We start from the raw sequence: 18,766 nt of genomic DNA on the forward strand, positions 1-18,766 counted from the left end.
AGCTGTAAGCAGTTTTAAATGACTTTTATTCCTTTAAAAATGTCATTCTGTGCAGGGACTGTTCTAAGCACGGGAAACACGTGCCACTTTACAGGCATACTATAGACACCCCCCAGGTACGATACTAAAGGAATATTTCACTTTTTTTTTTCACTAAAAAATCATTAAATCATTAAAATCACTGCTCCCGAAAAAAACAGACGTTTTTAAAACTTTTTTTGCATTGATACATGTCCCCTGGGGCAGGACCCGGGTCCCCAAACCCTTTTTAGGACAATACCATTCAAATTAACCTTTAAAATTAGCACTTTTGATTTTGAACGTTCGAATTTCGCGCAAATTTTCGGTCCGTTCGCAGGTTCTGGTGCGAACCAAACTGGGGGGTGTTCGGCTCATCCCTATCAGTGATGGTGAATCTTAGCACCCCAGATGTTTTGGAACTACATTTCCCATGATGGTCACGCACTCTGCAGTGTAGTTGAGCATCATGGGAAATGTAGTTCCAAAAAATATGGGGTGCCAAGGTTCGTCATCACTGCTAGACTTTGGGTGATCTCCTATGTCTAATTCCACAGCCCAGAGTTACACTCAGAATAAGTAAAACTACAAAAGGAGCAAATACTAACTTTTATAGGTAAGCCTATAAAATTGCTATCATTTGAAGCTGGCCATACATTGATTTATTTATTTTTTTTTTTTGCTTTTTTTTATCAGCCAGCGGGCTGATTGAAAGAACTGAACAGATTGCCCTATCCATCTGTTTGATGTGAATGGGGAAATACTCCTGACTGCACTATTGTATTCTGACAGTGACTCCTCCCGTGTCAGAATACACTAATCAGCCCTGCAGGCGATTGGCTGAATGTCGATCCATCTATGACCAGCTAACTCCAGCTTAAATTTAACTTTAAATATTTTGTTTGGTCTAAGCTGGTCCAAATAAGTATTTCCTTCACTAATGTATCTGTAGGGAAGTGTTCTTTTTTACACTGTCTATGAGGTTGTTTACATTCATGCCTGGTAATTATCATAGAGTTCTTGTTACAAGCAGATTCTTCCTGTTAAGAGGTTGTTTCCTGTCCTTGCTTAGGGGTCAGGAAACCCCTCAAGGCTATATATATGGATGTCTTACAGGAAGTGAAAGAGAGTGTGGCCAGCCACATGCTGTTCACGTCAGAGGTGCTGCAGGCTGATTTTGTGCTGTAGCAATCCAGATTGAAAATGGACAATAGGCAAGTGTTACTGCACTGTGTAGCTTGCTGTTTGTTATATTACTGTCACTCCTGTGTGAGCACTACTGTGTGGGAATCAGAGATATCTGTTAGAGGCTTCGCTGATTCACTTTCTATTTGCATACTGCAATATACTTGGGCTATTCGCAAGTGTATGAGAGCAAAGCTCATTTGATTATAATGCATCAAGTGAATGGTTTGTGTTGAAGTTTATATCTTGCACTTCATTATTTAAAGCAACAGTGTTCCTTTTTGGTCTGCGGGGTTCCTAGCTAGTATAATGCCCCGTACACACGGTCGGATTTTCCGACGGAAAATGTGTGATAGGACCTTGTTGTCGGAAATTCCGACCATGTGTAGGCTCCATCACACATTTTCCATCGGATTTTCCGACACATAAAGTTTGAGAGCAGGCTATAAAATTTTCCGACAACAAAATCCGTTGTCGGAATTTCCGATCGTGTGTACACAAATCCGACGCACAAAGTGCCACGCATGCTCAGAATAAATAAAGAGATGAAAGCTATTGGCTACTGCCCCGTTTATAGTCCCGACGTACGTGTTCTACATCACCGCGTTCAGAATGATCGGATTTTCCGACAACTTTGTGTGACCGTGTGTATGCAAGACAAGTTTGAGCCAACATCCGTCGGAAAAAATCCTAGGATTTTGTTGTCGGAATGTCCGATCAATGTCCGACCGTGTGTATGGGGCATTAGAGCGAACAAAAGTCCTGGATGGCTTAACTCCAATGTAAAAATACATATAAAAGCAAAGGAGAAGGCCTTAAAAAAAAAACAAGGTTGAGGGATCATCATCAGCATTCAGACTTTATAAAGAATGCAACAAGAAATGTAGGGTGCAATAAGGACGGCTAAGATAGAACATGAAAGACACATAGCGGAGGAGAGCAAAAAAAATCCCAAGAAATTCTTTAAGTATGTAAATAGTAAAAAAGGGAGGATAGACCATATTGGTCCCATAAAGAATGAGGAAGGACATCTGGTTACAAAGGATGGGGAGATGGCGAGGGTAATGAATTTATTCTTCTCCTCAGTCTTCACGAGGGAATCGGGGGGGCTTCAGTAACCAAAACTGCAATGTTTATCTTCATGACACATCACAGGAAGCACCTCCATGGTTAACAGCGGACAGAATTAAAATTTGACTTAGGAAACTTAACATTAATAAATCACCGGAATCAGATGGCTTGCACCCGAGGGCACTTAGGGAACTCAGTCAAGTAATTGCCAGACCAATGTTCCTAATTTTTACTGACAGTCTACTGACTGGAATGGTACCAGCTGATTGTAGCACCAATATTTGAAAAGGGCCCAAAATACATTCCTGGGAATTACAGACCAGTTAGCCTAACATCAATAGTATGTAAACTCTTGGAGGGGATGATAAGGGACTATATACAAGATTTTAGTAATGAGAATGGTATCATTAGCAGTAATCAGCATGGATTCATGAAGAATCATTCTTGCCAAAATCTATTAACCTTCTATGAGGAGGTGAAATGCCATCTAGATAAAGGAGGTGTCAGAAACCATGAACCAGACCAAGACAGATGTACAGTAAAATCACACTTGTTTATAAATAAAAACAAAAAGGTAAATAGTGTAAGCATAGTCAAAGCATAGCCAGAGTCAAGTAACCGGATCTGGTAGTGAGCCAAGCCAGAGTTCAGTAACCAGATCGGGTAATCAGCCAAGCCAGAGTTCAGTAACCAGATCGGGTAATCAGCCAAGCCAGAGTTCAGTAACCAGATCGGGTAATCAGCCAAGCCAGAGTTCAGTAACCACATTGGGTAATCAGCCAAGCCAGAGTTCAGTAACCAGATAGGGTAATCAGCCAGGCCAGAAGTCAGGGATCCAAGTAGAGGAACAGCAAGCAGGATAATGAGCCAGAGGTGATGTCAGAAAGCCAGTCTTTTTTTTTTTTTTTTGAAAATCTTTTTATTGAGTATAAGACATACAAACAGAAAACAACAGTAAACCTGCTACAGCATTGGGACTAGACCCACGCAGGGGCCAGTGCCAGTCGGCAACTGGGCTGTTTCCATCATTAGTGACATACAGCTGTAGCACGTCTATAAGAAAAGAACAACAAACAACCTAGTGCTGTATTGGCTCCTGCTCAATTGAAATATCTAAGGATCAGATCATTCATTCGAGACCCAAGGGACAATAGATATCAAATAAACCCATATCAGAGATTACAATACAGAAGTGTCACCCAAAGTATCAAAATTACATCCACCCATAGAGTGGTATTATGTACATGCTCAATCAGTCTGCGGTTGCCGTGGAGGCCTCCGCCAGCCATTTGGCCCACACTCTACGGTATTTTTTGGGGCATCCTCTATTTTGGTAGGTTTCCTTATAAAGTGGTAGTACTTTATTGACATGTGTTTTCCATAGCAATATTGACGGCGGGGCACGTTTTTTCCAGCAGAGAGTGATCATTTTTCTGGCATAGAAAATCAGGAGTCCTATCAGAGTCCTCTCCGCTATCTTGGGGACTAATGCTTCTACTAAGCCTAGAAGGCATATCTGCGGGGTTGGGGCTATATCTATTCCCACCACTTCTTTTATTACAGATATTACTTGTGACCAGTAGTTTTGAATTGCTGGGCAGGACCAGAAGATGTGTATAAAGTCGCCCGGATCCCCAGTACACCTCCAACACTCCGAGGACAGGGAGGTTCTCATTTTATGCATTCTATAGGGGGTAATATATGCCCGGTGTAGTATTTTGTATTGTATGAGGCGGTCACGAAGTGAGACCAGGATTTTGAAGGGGAAGTCCCACATGTCCTCCCAATCCTCGGAGTCCAGTCCCGGGATGTCTTGTGTCCATCGCTGATGGAGCTTTGACAGATCTGGATAGGAAACTCTAAGGAGATGTGCATAGAGGACCGAAGTCGGTTTCCTGGTGCATTCATATCTTGTGACCCTCTCCAGATCGGATTGCACTATTTGCGTGTCATTTGGTAATATTTGGGCTTTAAACGCATGAGACAGTTGCATATAACGAAATAAATGCGAAGGGGGAACATTATTGTGGCACACTAGATGATTGAAGGGGTGTATTGCCGTGCCGGTGGTGAGGTCAGATATCAGTTTAATGCCACATTTGGCCCATATTTTGGGGTCTGGTAGTGAGTAAAGATGGGGTAAGGTCGGGTTGTTCCATAGGGGGGCGTGTGGGGATACTGCATTCCGTGGAAACTTCTCAAGTCCCAGTCCTGCCTTCCAGGCCCTTAGAGTCGTGTGCATGGAGGTGGTCAAGTCATATGGAGCCTTGGGACCTCGAAGGGGTAAATGTGTTAGGGCCTCCACAGAACGGACCACCGCAGCCTCCAGAACTGCCGCGGGGTTGGACGCGTCTGGCACTAGCCACCAAACTGCCGTGACCAGCTGAGCTGCCAGAAAAAATTTCTGGCAGTCTGGAAACGCCAACCCCCCTTGCGACACTGGACGCATCAGTGTGGACAGTTTAAATCTAGGGGGGTTTGAGCCCCAGAGGAAGGAGGAGAACATTCGGTTCAATTTCGTAGAAAATGAGCAAGGTATCCACTGTGGGGAATTACGGAATAGGTATGTAAATTTAGGTATGATTTTCATTTTAATTAAGTTAATGCGGCCTAATAAGGATAGAGGAAGGTTCTCCCAGGCTTTTAGTTTAGCTTTGACTCCTTGGACCACCGGGTCTAGGTTAAGGGGGATAAAGCTGGATGCGTCTCTCGAGACGCGCACCCCCAAGTACACCATTTTGTCTACCCATTGCAGTTGGAGATCTGGCGGGGCTAGTCTTTTTGCCTCAGGGTCAATAGCTAGTAACTGGGATTTTGTCCAGTTCACCCGTAATCCTGTTATTTTGGAGAATTCCATCAATACTTGCAGCGCCCCTCTAAGGGAGGAGTCAGAAAGCCAGTCTTTAAACAGGAATGCAGGAGATGGTTTCTAGTAATATGACCAAGGCGAAGGCAGAGATGAAGTGAGCTGGACAGCTTTAAGTAGGCAGGTCAGACGAGCAGGGTCAGGAACAGCTGCGTAACTGTGGAGAGAGATGAGAGCTGGCAATTAGCTGACAGCTGAGCGGCCAGCTCAGAGAAGGAAGGGCTGAGTCAGCCCTGACAGTACCCCCTCCTCAACAACCCCTCCCCCTCGGAGGACCACCAGGCTTGAGGGGAAAATGTCTATGGAAATCGCGGAGGAGGGCATGGGCATGTACGCCCGAGGATGAGACCCAGGAGCGTTCCTCTGGACCATACCCCTTCCAATGCACCAGGTACTCTATGCACCCACAGAACCTACGGGAGTCAACAATGGATTGTACCTCATATTCCTCATGGTTCTCAACCTGTATAGGGTGAGGACGTGGCACCGAGGTGGTAAAGCGGTTGCAGTCCAACCGTTTCAATAAGGAGACATGAAACACATTTGAGATGCGCATACTAAGAGGAAGGTCCAACGCGTAAGCCACTGGGTTAATCCTACGAAGGATTCGGAAAGGCCCAATAAACCGAGGTGCGAACTTCAGTGAGGGAACACGAAGTCGGAGGTTGCGAGATAACAGCCAGACCCTGTCCCCAACCTGGTAGGAAGGCGCAGGCAGACATTTGCGGTCAACATGGAGTCTGTACCTATCATTAGCATGACACAAAGCCTCCTGGATTTGTGCCCAAGTGGAACGAAGACCACGGAGATGCTCCTCTAACGCAGGAATACTCTGCGGAACAAACGAGTCAGGCAACATGGAAGGTTGGAAACTATAATTCGCCATAAACGGAGACAATCGGGAGGCAGAATTCAAGGCACTGTTGTGAGCAAACTCTGCCCATGGTAATAGGTCTGACCAGTTGTTATGATGGTCAGGAATATAGCAACGTAGGAATTGCTCCAAGGACTGATTGGCTTGCTCAGCCGCCCTATTAGACTGCGGGTGATACGCAGAGAAAAAAGCAAGCTGAATTCCCAACTGTGCACAAAAGGCTCGCCAGAACCAGGAGACAAACTGACTGCCCCTGTCCGAGACAATCACCTCAGGTAGTCCATGTAAGCTAAAGATCTCCCGAGCAAAAATGGAAGCCAGTTCCTTAGAAGTAGGCAACTTCTTAAGCGGAATACAATGACACATCTTTGAGAACCGGTCAACCCCCATAAGGATAACAGTGTTGCCTTGTTAGTTGGGCAACTCCACAATGAAATCCATGGACAGGGGGGTCCAGGGCCTCTCTCCATTGGGTATGGGTTGTAGGAGGTCCACTGGAAGGTGTCGTGGAGTCTTACTCTGAGCACACGTGGAACAGGCAGCTACAAAGGCAGTTACATCAGCACGTAGACTAGGCCACCAGAATTGTTGTGAAACGGCCCAAACGAGTTGATTCCTCCCAGGGTGGCCAGCTGCCTTGGGAGAATGGTAAGTCTGGAGCACGGCAGTACGGAGACTCTCCTGGACAAAGCAGCGGTCACAAGGTTTCTCAGGAGGAGCATGGACCTGAGCAGCAAGAATTTTTTCACTCAAAGGAGAAGTAAGACTGGTAGCCAGAATACAATCAGGAGGAATCACAGGAACCGGAACCAACTCCAACTTGGAAGTGGAGGAAAATTGTCATGACAAGGCGTCAGCCCTTCCTTTCTTAGTACCGGGTAAGAATGAGACAATGTAATTGAAACTTGACAAGAAAAGAGCCCATCGCGCCATTCTGGGAGAGAGGTGTATAGCCTCAGACAAGAATGTGCGATTCTTATGGTCATTAAAATTGAGAACCAGCACAGTGGTACCTTCGAGGAGATGTCTCCATTCTTTCAGGGCTAAAATTATCGCCAACAGCTCTCTGTCACCATCTCGTAATTGCACTCCGCAGGTGACAATTTCTTTGAAAAGTAGCCACAAGGATGCATAGCACTCTCAGAGGTGGGACGTTGAGACAGAAGGGTGCCAACACCAGTCTCAGAAGCATCGACCTCAAGGATAAAAGGTAACATAGGATCAGGATGTGCCAACACAGGAGCAGAAACAAAGGCAGCCTTGAGACTCTCAAAGACCTTAATGGACTCCGGAGACCAACTCTGTGGGTTACCGTCCCTTCTGGTCAAATCAGTCAGGGGCTTGACCAGAGACGAGAAGTTACAAATAAACTTCCGATAATAGTTGGCAAAACCCAGGAAACGCTCCAGAGGACATAAACCCACGGGTCGAGGCCACTGTAGGACTGCCGAAAGTTTCTCTGGGTCCATCGAAAAACCAGCAGTGGAAATGACATAGCTCAGGAATTTAACCTGTTCACGATGGAACTTGCACTTCTCCAGTTTACAATAGAGATTGTTCTCTCTTAGTTTCTGAATCACACGACAGACATCTGTGTGGTGGCTCTCCAGGGACTTGGAAAATATGAGGATATCATCGAGATAAACCACCACACATAACTGCAACAAATCTCGGAGGATATCAATAAATTCCTGGAAAACTGCCGGGGTGTTACAAAGACCAAAAGGCATTACGGGTACTCATAATGGCCTGTTCTGGTACTAAACGCAGTTTTCCACTCGTCGCCCTCCTTAATCCTCATGAGATTGTAAGCCCCTCTCAAATCAAGCTTCATGAAAACCATTGCTCCCTTGAGGCGGTCAAATAACTCAGTAATCAATGGAATCGGGTAGGCATTCTTAATCGTGAAGAAACCGGCACCAGCAGGAGACCAGGATTTGCGGATGAAACCTCGAGAAAGTGCGTCTGCAACATACTCCTCCATGGCTTTATCCTCCAAGACTGACAAAGGGTAAACCCGGCCACGAGGGGGTATGGCACCAGGTTGAAGGTCAATTGTGCAATCATACGGCTGGTGTGGAGGCAAACTACCGGCTTGACCTTTGTCAAAGACATCGCTAAAATCACGGTACTTCTCCAGCAGGGAGGAGAGTGAAGAGGTGCACAGGACCTTGGCTACCTTCCGGAAGCATGTCTCACTGCATTGTGGTGACCAGGACAGAACCTCAGCACGGAGCCAATCAAAAGAGGGGTTTTGCTTCTGTAACCAAGGATAACCAATAACCAGCGGAGTCTTAGGTGAGGAAATAACTTGGAATTGGATTATCTCATGGTGAAGCGCCCCCACGGCCATGGACAACGAAACCGTCTCATGAGTCACATGGGCAGGCTGTAGAGGTCTCCCGTCAAGAGCCTCAATGCCAAGTGGAGTGTCATGCAGCTGCAGTGGAATCGAGTGCTTTGATACAAAGGCAGCATCAATGAACAGGCCTGCAGCCCCACGGTCGATTAGAGCCTGTATCATGATAGACGACTTAGCCCAAAAAAGGGTGACTGAAACCAGGGGTTTATCCTTCTGGATAACTGGGGACGACACAATGCCACCTAAGGTCTATCCATGACAGGACCTCAAGGTTCGGGTGTTCCCAGGACGGGTAGGACAAGACTTCAAAAAGTGACCTGCCTGGCCACAATAAAGGCACAATCTCTCCCTCCTCCTAAAGGTTCTCTCATCTGCAGAGAGAGGCGTGAAGCCCAAGTGCATGGGTTCATCTTCACTGACCGACTCGGTACCAGGGGCATGGGGGTGAGGGAGGCACGGGTGGGACTGCAAAGCTCTGAGGCAAACGTACAGGAGGCTTCCGCAAGCGCTTCTTAAAAGAAAGTCTTTCTCTGAGTCTGGAGTCAATGAGGATGGCAAACGAGATCAAGCTCTCCAGCTCAGTGGGTATATCTCGGGTTGCTATCTCATCCTTGATGGAATCAGAGAGACCATGAGAAAAAGCAGCCACGAGGGCCTCATTGTTCCATGCAACCTCTGCTGCCAGAGTACGGAATTCAATGGCGTAGTCGGCAACAGTTCTCGTACTCTGTTTGATGGACATGAGGCACTTGGCAGCAGAAGCGGAGCATGTAGGAACATCAAATACCCTTTTAAAGGAGGCCACAAACTCTGGGTAACTCAAGACAACAGGTTTTTGCGTCTCCCATAGAGGGTTAGCCCAGGCCAAGGCTCTCTCAGAAAGCAAAGATATCACGAAACCTACTTTGCTTCTATCCGTGGGAAACGCCTGGGGCAGTATCTCGAAGTATATCTCAACCTGATTGAGAAACCCTCTGCATTGAACTGGACCCCCCCCAAATCGCTGGGAAAGCGGAGCGGAACCAGACATGCCTCTTATAGAGGTAATACTTGAGGCGGGTGCCTGCACAGAGACTGGCGCAGCAGCAGGGACGGCCGGCGATTCAGGTTGCACTGGAGCAGCCACAGTGGGGGATTCCAGGTGAGCCGTGCGACTCAGGAGCGTTTGTAACGCCATGGCAAACTGATCCATGCGGTGATCTTGCTCATCCAATCTGGAAAAAATATTACCAACAAGTGGATTGACTGTATCTTCTGAATTCATGGCCTTCGCCTACTGTCAGAAACCATGAACCAGACAGAGACAGAAGTACAGTAAAATCACATTTGTTTATAAATAAAAATAAAAAGGTAAATAGAGTAAGCGTAGTCAAAGCATAGCCAGAGTCCGGTAACCGGATCGGGTAGTCAGCCAAGCCAGAGTCCAGTAACTGGATCGGGTAGTCAGCCAAGCCAGAGTCCAGTAACTGGATCGGGTAGTCAGCCAAGCCAGAGTCCAGTAACCGGATCGGGTAGTCAGCCAAGCCAGAGTCCAGTAACCAGATCGGGTAATCAGCCAAGCCAGAGTTCAGTAACCAGACTGGGTAATCAGCCAGGCCAGAAGTCAGAGATCCAAGTAGAGGAACAGCAAGCAGGATAAGGAGCCAGAAGGGATGTCAGCAAGCCAGTCTTTAACCTCCCTGGTGGTATGATTATTTCGGATTTTAGGTGCTGAAAGCGGTACAATTATTTTGCATGGAAATTTGGCGTTTTATATTGTAGGTCTGTAATTCTTAACAGACACACAAGAGTCTAGTAGATATCCTGGGTATGATAAAGTTTGAAACACAAAAACATAAATTATAATATAATAAATAAAAATAAATAATTAAAAAATATATATATAATAATAATAAAATAAATTTCCCCACGATTCACTATCGCTCAATTCTGCAAGTGTTCTAATTTACTATCGCTGTTTTCTAGCTGGTCTAAAGCCACTTTTGACTTAAAGGGACACTTTTTGGTTGCTATGGACAATCTCCAGTTTCCAGGCAGAAAGAACATTATATATAACATAAAACTGCATGCAGGGCATAGGACAAAGCACTGGGGACAAAAGGGATGTGAAATAATTTCATACAGTATTGTAATCTGTAAGATATAAGTACTGTATGTGTTATGATTTTTAAAATTTTTTGAATTTGCCGCCAGGCTCCGCCACTGAGCATTGCGACGCTCGCAGGGAACGGAGCCTGGCACGGAGAGGCTTCGGAGGAGACAGAGCCCACGGACACTGCGGGGGACATCGCAGGATCCCGGGGACAAGGTAGGTAAAGCTGCACCAGGATCCTGCAATGTAATCCCGAGTGTGGCTCGGGGTTACCGCTAATGGGACTGAATTTTAACCCCGAGCCACACTCGGGAAAACCGCCAGAGAGGTTAAATAGGAACGTAGGAGATGGTGTCTAGTGATGTGACCAAGGCGAAGGCAGAGATGAAGTGAGCTGGACAGCTTTAAGTAGGCAGGTCAGACAAGCAGGATCAGGAACAGCTGGGTAACTGTGGAGAGAGATGAGAGCTGGCAATTAGCTGACAGCTAAGCGGCCAGCTCAGAGAAGGAAGGGCCGAGACAGCCCTGACAGAAAGGCCCGTAGACGTGGTGTATCTGGATTTTGCAAAAGCATTTGACATAGTTCCCAGTAAACGTTTACTGTACAAAATAAGGTCCGTTGGCATGGACCATAGGGTGAGTACTGGGATTGAAAACTGGCTACAAGGGCGAGTTCAGAGGGTGCTGATAAATGGGGAGTACTCTGAATGGTCAGGGGTGGGTAGTGGGGTCCCACAGGGTTCTGTGCTGGGACCAATCCTGTTTAATTTGTTCATAAACAACCTGGAGGATGGGGTAAACAGTTCAATCTCTGTACTTGCAGACGATGTTAAGCAGGGCAATAACCACTCCGCAGAATGTGGAAACCTTACAAAAATATCTGAACAAATTAATGGGGTGGACAACTACATGGCAAATGAGGTTCAATGTAAAATAATGCATTTGGGTGGCAAAAATAATGCAATCTATACACTGGGGGGAGAACCTCTGGGGGAATCCAGGATGGAAAAGGACCTGGTGGTCCTAGTAGATGATAGGCTCAGCAATGGCATGCAATGTCAAGCTGCTGCTAACAAAGCAAACAGAATATTGGCATGCATTAAAAAGGGGATCAACTCCAGAGTTAAAACAATAATTCTCCCACTCTACAAGACTCTGGTCCTGCCGCACCTAGAGTATGCTGTCCAGTTCTGGGCACCAGTCCTCAGCAAGGATGTACTGGAAATGGAGCGAGTACAAAGAAGGGCAACAAAGCTAATAAAGGGTCTGGAGGATATTTGTTATGAGGAAAGGTTGCGAGCACTGAACTTATTCTCTCTGGAGAAGAGACGCTTGAGAGGGGATATGATTTCAATATACAAATTCCATACTGGTGACCCCACAGCAGGGATAAAACTTTTTCGCAGAAGGGAGTTTAACAAGACTCGTGGCCACTCATTAAAATTAGAAGTAAAGAGGTTTAACCTTAAACTACGTAGAGGGTTCTTTACTGTAAGAGCGGCAAGAATGTGGAATTCCCTTCCACAGGCAGTGGTCTCAGCAGGGGGCAGTTTCAAGAGACTATTAGATAAGCACCTGAACGACCGCAACATACAGGGATATACAATGTAATACTGACATATAATCACACACATAGGTTGGACTTGGACTTGTGTCTTTTTTCAACCTCACCTACTACGTAACTATGTAACTATGAATGGTAAACAGCTCAGGGTAGTGAAAGGATAGGCTTCCGATGGTCATTTAGATAGATAGAGGCCTGGTAGCATTGATAGCCTATAGTCAGGTTAGGGACCAAGAGATAGGCTAGATAGGCCGGATTTGCCTTGCAGGTGGCGTGTTCCAGACTTCTTTGCCATCGCTGTGTTCATCTGTACAAGCGTCCTCAGGAAGCCACCACTCCACAGATGTGTCAGGGTTCGTCCTCTCAAGCCAGATTGTGTTACGCCTTGCAAGTCCACTCATCAGGGGCCCCTGCAACTGAACTGTGCCACAGTGCCTAATTTGAGGTATTGGTGTTAAAGGCCTTTAGTTTGTATATTCGGATAAATAGATACATATATACACTGTTCTTCTCAGACATATGTACATTCTTCCTGTTATTGCTTTGGTTGTATGTAATGCCATCACTTTATCATATACTGTATAAAGTTATACTAATCACCTGCTGGTATGTCTGCATATCTTTACTCCTAGAAATCTATGCTGGGTGTATTAGTACTGCTGCTGTCAGTTATTTTGGGTGAATTACTGGTTATTGTCCTAGAAAGGGATCATCTCTACATATGCTGGAGCCCTGTTCTAGGTGGAGGCACTGGCAATTATATATTCATAGTTCAATATTCTTTTAGCTCATTTGGTTACCTGCAGGTTAGCGCCATAGCCTGTGTGGAGAGGGCAACTTCATATGACCCCCCCCCCCATAACAGGGCTACACATGCAACCGCTTTGAGTACTTTATAAACTGTATGTGGCATTAGTTACATACAGTGTACAGAGCTGTGTTCCAGCAGTGGTGCAGGGATTTCCTGCCCCATTCCTGGAACAAAATAAAGTTGGGCTGAGTGCTGCTCAGACATTCACAGGAAGCCTTGTATTTTATGATTGGCTGAGGTGGAGAATGTGATGTCATCTGCCTCAGCCAGTCAGTGGAAGCCTTGTATTCATTCATAAAAATGCAAAGCTTCCTGTAAAAACTGAGCAGCACTCAGCCCAACTGGATTTTTGTTCCGGGAGCAGTATGGAAAGTCCCTGCGTAACTGATACTACATACAGTTTATAAATTGCTCACAGAGGTTGCATGTTTTAGTGAAGGAAATACTTGTTTGGACAAACTTGGTCCAAATGAACGATTAAGCCTCCATTGACACCAGTGCGATTTATCATGCGATTGGACAGTTCCAAATTGCATGACAAGTCACATCCCATTGCCGGCAATGGAACCATTCATATCGCCGCAACTCATGTCACAGTGATAATGAAAAAGGTTCCTGCACTAAAGGTTCCTGTATTTCATTGCGACTTGCGATATGTAGCTGATGCTACAAACACCTTATATACAGTAGTGCTAACAGTGGGTGCATATGTTAGTAAAATAGAAGTAAATAGTTATTTGAACCAGCTTGGTCCAAACTATTTTATTTTTTATTTTTATCTTTTTAGAAAACAGGTTATTCGTTTTCAGTGTGAGTTAAAGACAAAACACACAACAGCCAGGTAGTCCAGCACATGCAGGTGCAGAACCAATGCCCAGAACACGGCCAACAAAAGGTAAAAGGGAAACATGCAACAGTTGCGTGTGTGGCTTGTGCAGAAGTACACATGTTAAAGGACATATACCCAACAAAAATCTCTCCCTTCAAAGAAAGGATAATAGTAGGAGTGAATGCATAAGTAGTGATCTATCCCTAGTCTAGACTGACACACAGGTGAGAATTACGCCATGGCTGCATCCTCCAACCACTTATTCCAGAACTTACGAGTGCAGCCCCCACATGCAAAAGTGTCTTTGTAGAGTGACAGGTTGGTATTACCAATTGCTTCCATTAGGCTATGGTGGAAGCAGAAGGTTTTCTCCAGTGCAGTGTAAGCGCCTTCCTAGCGTAGAACAGAAACAGTCCAACTACTGTTCTACTAGATTCCAGTAGATGAAGCCGGCACTCCAAATCCTGGGTAAATAATTTATTCGGTACACATAAAAAGAGTACAAGGGGAGCTCCTTAGCCCCTTGTACTCTTTTATGTGTACCAAATAAATTATTTACCCAGGATTTGAAGGGCCGGCTTCTATTGGAATTTGCTGATTACCAATTGTTGGGAGGACATTGTAGCCTGAGCACCCTTTTGTGGACTGCAAACGATACTCAAGACATTCCCCTGTTCAGAGCGCTGCACCATTTGTATGCAGGCACATTATGGGAGAGGGGAAAAAAGGGATCATTACTACTGAACTGATGAGAGTAACCACCGTCTCCCTGTATGCCTTGATGATGTTCAAATAATATGAAAAATTTCTCCCACTGCGAGATGCCATCGCCAGCAAGCTGAGGAAAGAGATGAGTTGAGTATATGAATCCTATGGGGGTATAGTAAGCTTGGAGTGCAATCTTGAATTGTATTAACTGATCTCTGAAAGAGACCAGCTGTTTAAAAGGCACGTTCCCCATGCCAGTCCAATCCTAATCATCTTGATCTGGGATGCTGCCAAGTAATTTTTGTCGAAGCAAGGACAAATCTGGAAGTGCCACCATGAGGAGGTGCATATAGAGCGTTGAAGGTTTTTGTGAGAGAATCAGTTCTTAAAGCTTTCAGATCCGAACATTCTACCTGTAAATTAAGTATTGAAGGTGTGAGCAACCTGCAGCTGTCGAAAAAATATAATAGGATGGAATGTTATAATCAGAGCAAATGGAAACAAAGGCCTTCAGTACCCTGTTATAAACATCGTGAGTAATAGATTTAATCCGAAATTTAGCCCAAGCCTGAGGGTCGGGCAGGGTATAAAAATGTGGTAAATTTGGATTGTTCCAAAGTGGGGTATGAGGGGAGATAGAGGTTAAAGCCCGAGTCTCTAGGCAAGGCACCTGCATTCCAGGCCTTTAGGGCAGTCAACATTGAAGGAGTAAGGGGCCTTGGGGCCACAAAGTACCAGAGCTTGTAAGGCTTCCAGGGAGCCCAGGATGGCTGCCTCAAGTATTGTACATGAGTTAAAGAAATCCGGTTAGAGCCACCTTGGTTCAAACTATTTAACCTCTTCATGCCGGCGGTACGCATATGAACGGCCTCTCGGCGGGTGGGCCTTAATACCAAACGACCACATATATGCGTACCAGAATGTAAACACGCTCCCAGAATATCTCTACTTGCGATCGAGAGCTTTTCGATCATGTGACCGATGTGACAGCCAAACAGAAACCTCTTAAAGGGCCGAGAGACACCAGCGTTAAGAGGTAAGAGTAAAATGAAAGCAGGAGTTAGGCTTTAGGACTGAATATTCAAGTTCTTACATGAACTCAGTTGTGACTGGTTTGCTTTAAGATATTTTATGTAATATTTAACAAGTATGGAAATCTATTTTAGATTATTTGAACCTGATCTGAAAGTGAGCAATTACTTTTGAAAATTGTAGTTGATGGTTTTTCTTTTCTCTATTTAAAATATTTTAGTTCAAGGCTTTGAAAAGGCTACCGTTTAACTTATAACGCAAAACTTTTAACTCTCGTTTAAACAACTTCAAGGCACTATCTCTATTCTAAATCTCTGTGTAAAAGTTCAGAGTTCATATTATGTTCTGGGAGCATGAAGTCTTTTCAAATTTGAAATGAAAGGAAGCAATATTATCCTTTCTTTCTGTATATATTATAGAATGCTTCCAAAAAGTATGACAGTTTTAATAAAAATGTGTGAAGACTTTAGAGCACCTGCTTTACCCCATACTCCCCTTACACTTCTGAATACATCTATTGTGGGGCCATGATGTTGTGGGGCCATGTTTAAAATGACCATGTCACCACAGTATCACTTATATATTCAACATGTCTTCTAAAAGATGCACATACTTGTCTATCTGATAGCTCATTTTTTTAAAAGCTATTACTTCATTGATCTTTGTCCTCTGCAAGTATGCGACCCATCAGATGGGTTAAATACTTGCTTACCAACATGGTTCTTCCAATTAGCTTAATTGTCCTGTAGTGATGCACAAACCAACGGGTGGTGGGGGAGCAGAGATTACCACCCTCAGAAGTGTGAATACTTGCAGTTGCTGGGAAAACAATATTTTATAACCACTTGCTTTTACAATTCTAAAAGGAGCCTCCTCCCTCACGCCACCACCTGTGGTGGTGTCAGGAAAGTCCTGTCAGTATCAGACTCCCTGTGCGGGCAGTCGCGCGCATGCGCGCGAGCACCAGGCGGGCTATTTAAACTGATCTGTCACATGAGAATCCTGCTGTCTGCTCTACAGCGTTACGTGTGCACTTCCTGAGAACCTGTTTCCTGTACTAGACCTGGCTTGTTCCTGATTATCCTAGCTGTCTGCCTGCATCTGATCCCGGCTTGTCTCCGACCATCCCTGCTTTCTGCCTGCATCCGACCCCGGATTGTCTGACCACTCTTCTGCCTGACCCTTCGGCTCATCTACAGTCCGCTATCGATCCGGCTTGTCTGACCTTCCAGTCTGCTGCACCAGTGTTCCAGTCTGCTGTCCTGTGTGTTCCAGCCTGCTATCCAGTTCCAGTCTGCTGTGTGATTCCAGTCTGCTGCACCAGTGTTCCAGTCTGCTGTCCTGTGTGTTCCAGACTGCTATCCAGTTCCAGTCTGCTGTGTGGTTCCAGTCTGCTGCACCAGTGTTCCAGTCTGCTGTCCTGTGTGTTCCAGCCTGCTATCCAGTTCCAGTCTGCTGCACCAGTGTTCCAGTCTACCTACCAGCTCAGCTTAATCTTTACTGCACAGTGTTTCCAGAGTTCCAGACCTACCTCCTGCTGTTGATCCTGCCAGGCACTCGTGCCACTCCTGACTCTTGTGCTTCCTGTATACCCTACCAGGGCCCTCGAGTCGGAGCCGCAAGAAAGGCCATCCCCTGCAAGTCGGGCTCGTCCACAAGGTACGTGACAGTAGCAGACAGCCATGACCGAGCCCGAGCAGGGAGCCTCTCCTATGGAAGAACTTTGTATGCACCTGGCCGGCCTTACACAGGCTGTTAAGAGTCTCCAGGAAGGATATACACGTCTGGAAGAACGGGTCTAAGTACTGTCTGGTCCCACTGAGACCCAGGGATCTTCTCTGCCATCTACCTCTGCTAGCAGTACTACTTCCCCTACAGTAGTGATGCTGCCCCCTGAACCAAGGGTTCCCACTCCTGAAAAGTTTTCTGGAGAACGAAGTAAATTCAGGACATTCCGGAATGCATGCGAACTGTACTTCGCCCTTCAACCTCGCACCTTCTCGCTTGAAGCCACCAAGTAGGTTTTGTGATCTCACTACTCCTGGGTGACCCCCAAACATGGGCTCACCGCCTTCTGGAACTGAAAGCCGAGGTGTTGACCAATTTAACCACCTTCTTTGATGCAATGGCCCAGCTATATGAGGACTCACAGCTTTCCGCAACCGCAGAAGCCGCCCTGCACACCCTTCAACAAGGGCGTAGGGCAGTAGAGGACTACGTTGCGGAATTCCGCCGATGGAGTGCAGACACGGACTGGAATGACGCTGCCCTCCGCTACCAGTTCCGTATGGGACCCTTTAAAAGATGAACTGGCCCGAGTGGGAATTCCCCTGACTCTGGATGCCTTGATTAATCTTGCCATACAGATCGACCAACGGTTGAGGGAGCGAAGAGCAGAAAGAGGTGCTGGGCCTACTCGCCCAACCTGGATGTTGCCTAGGGTCCCCAGCTATACCCATCCTGCACCCACCTCTAGTCCTGCTGTTACACCTGATACCTCTGAGCCCATGCAACTTGGAGTCCTCCGCCCATCTCTCATGACCGAGGAACGCCAACGTCTCCGGGCTAACAACCTGTGCCTGTACTGCGGGGAACCCGGACACTATGTCAGGAACTGTCCTAACAAACTCCGTAAGTGCCTGTCTGTCTCCTCTGGTGATGTGACTGCTTGGCCTAAGACTTCCGCTCACTTGACTCTTTCTATATCTTTGCAGCTCCCAGGAAAGACTTTACAGGTTCCCGCTATCATTGACTCCGGGGCTTGCAGCTGCTTCTTGGACTCATCCTTTGCAGCTAAACACCAGATCCTACTGCGTTACAAGGCCCATGGACTCTCTATTCATCTGGCTGACGGGTCTGCAATAAAATCTGGGCCGGTTATACAAGAATCCGCTCCCCTTCCAGTCACCATCTTCAACTTGCACCAAGAACTGCTTCGCCTGGACATCATCACTTCTCCTTTATTTCCTATTATTCTTGGCATGCCGTGGCTACAAGCTCATAACCCTACTATCAACTGGGTCACAGGAGAAATTACGTTTTCCTCTCAGTACTGTCAACAGTTCTGCACTTTGAAGGACTCTGGTGAATCCCTTGCTCTGTTATGTCTCAACGCTGATTCTGATATATTCCAGGCGGTCCCCAAGGTCTATCATGACTTTTTAGATGTCTTTAGTAAAAAAGGGGCTGAAACCCTTCCTCCTCATCGGGCTTACGATTGCCCCATCGAGCTCCTTCCCGGACCCGAAGTTCCCTTTGGCAGGATATTTCCTTTGACCGAGCTGGAGCAAGGAGCACTAAAAGCATACATCGACGAGAACCTAGAAAAGGGTTTCATCCGGCCCTCTACATCCC

This window comes from Aquarana catesbeiana, linkage group LG07 (genome assembly GCF_042186555.1).
Source record: "Aquarana catesbeiana isolate 2022-GZ linkage group LG07, ASM4218655v1, whole genome shotgun sequence".
NCBI lineage: Eukaryota > Metazoa > Chordata > Amphibia > Anura > Ranidae > Aquarana > Aquarana catesbeiana.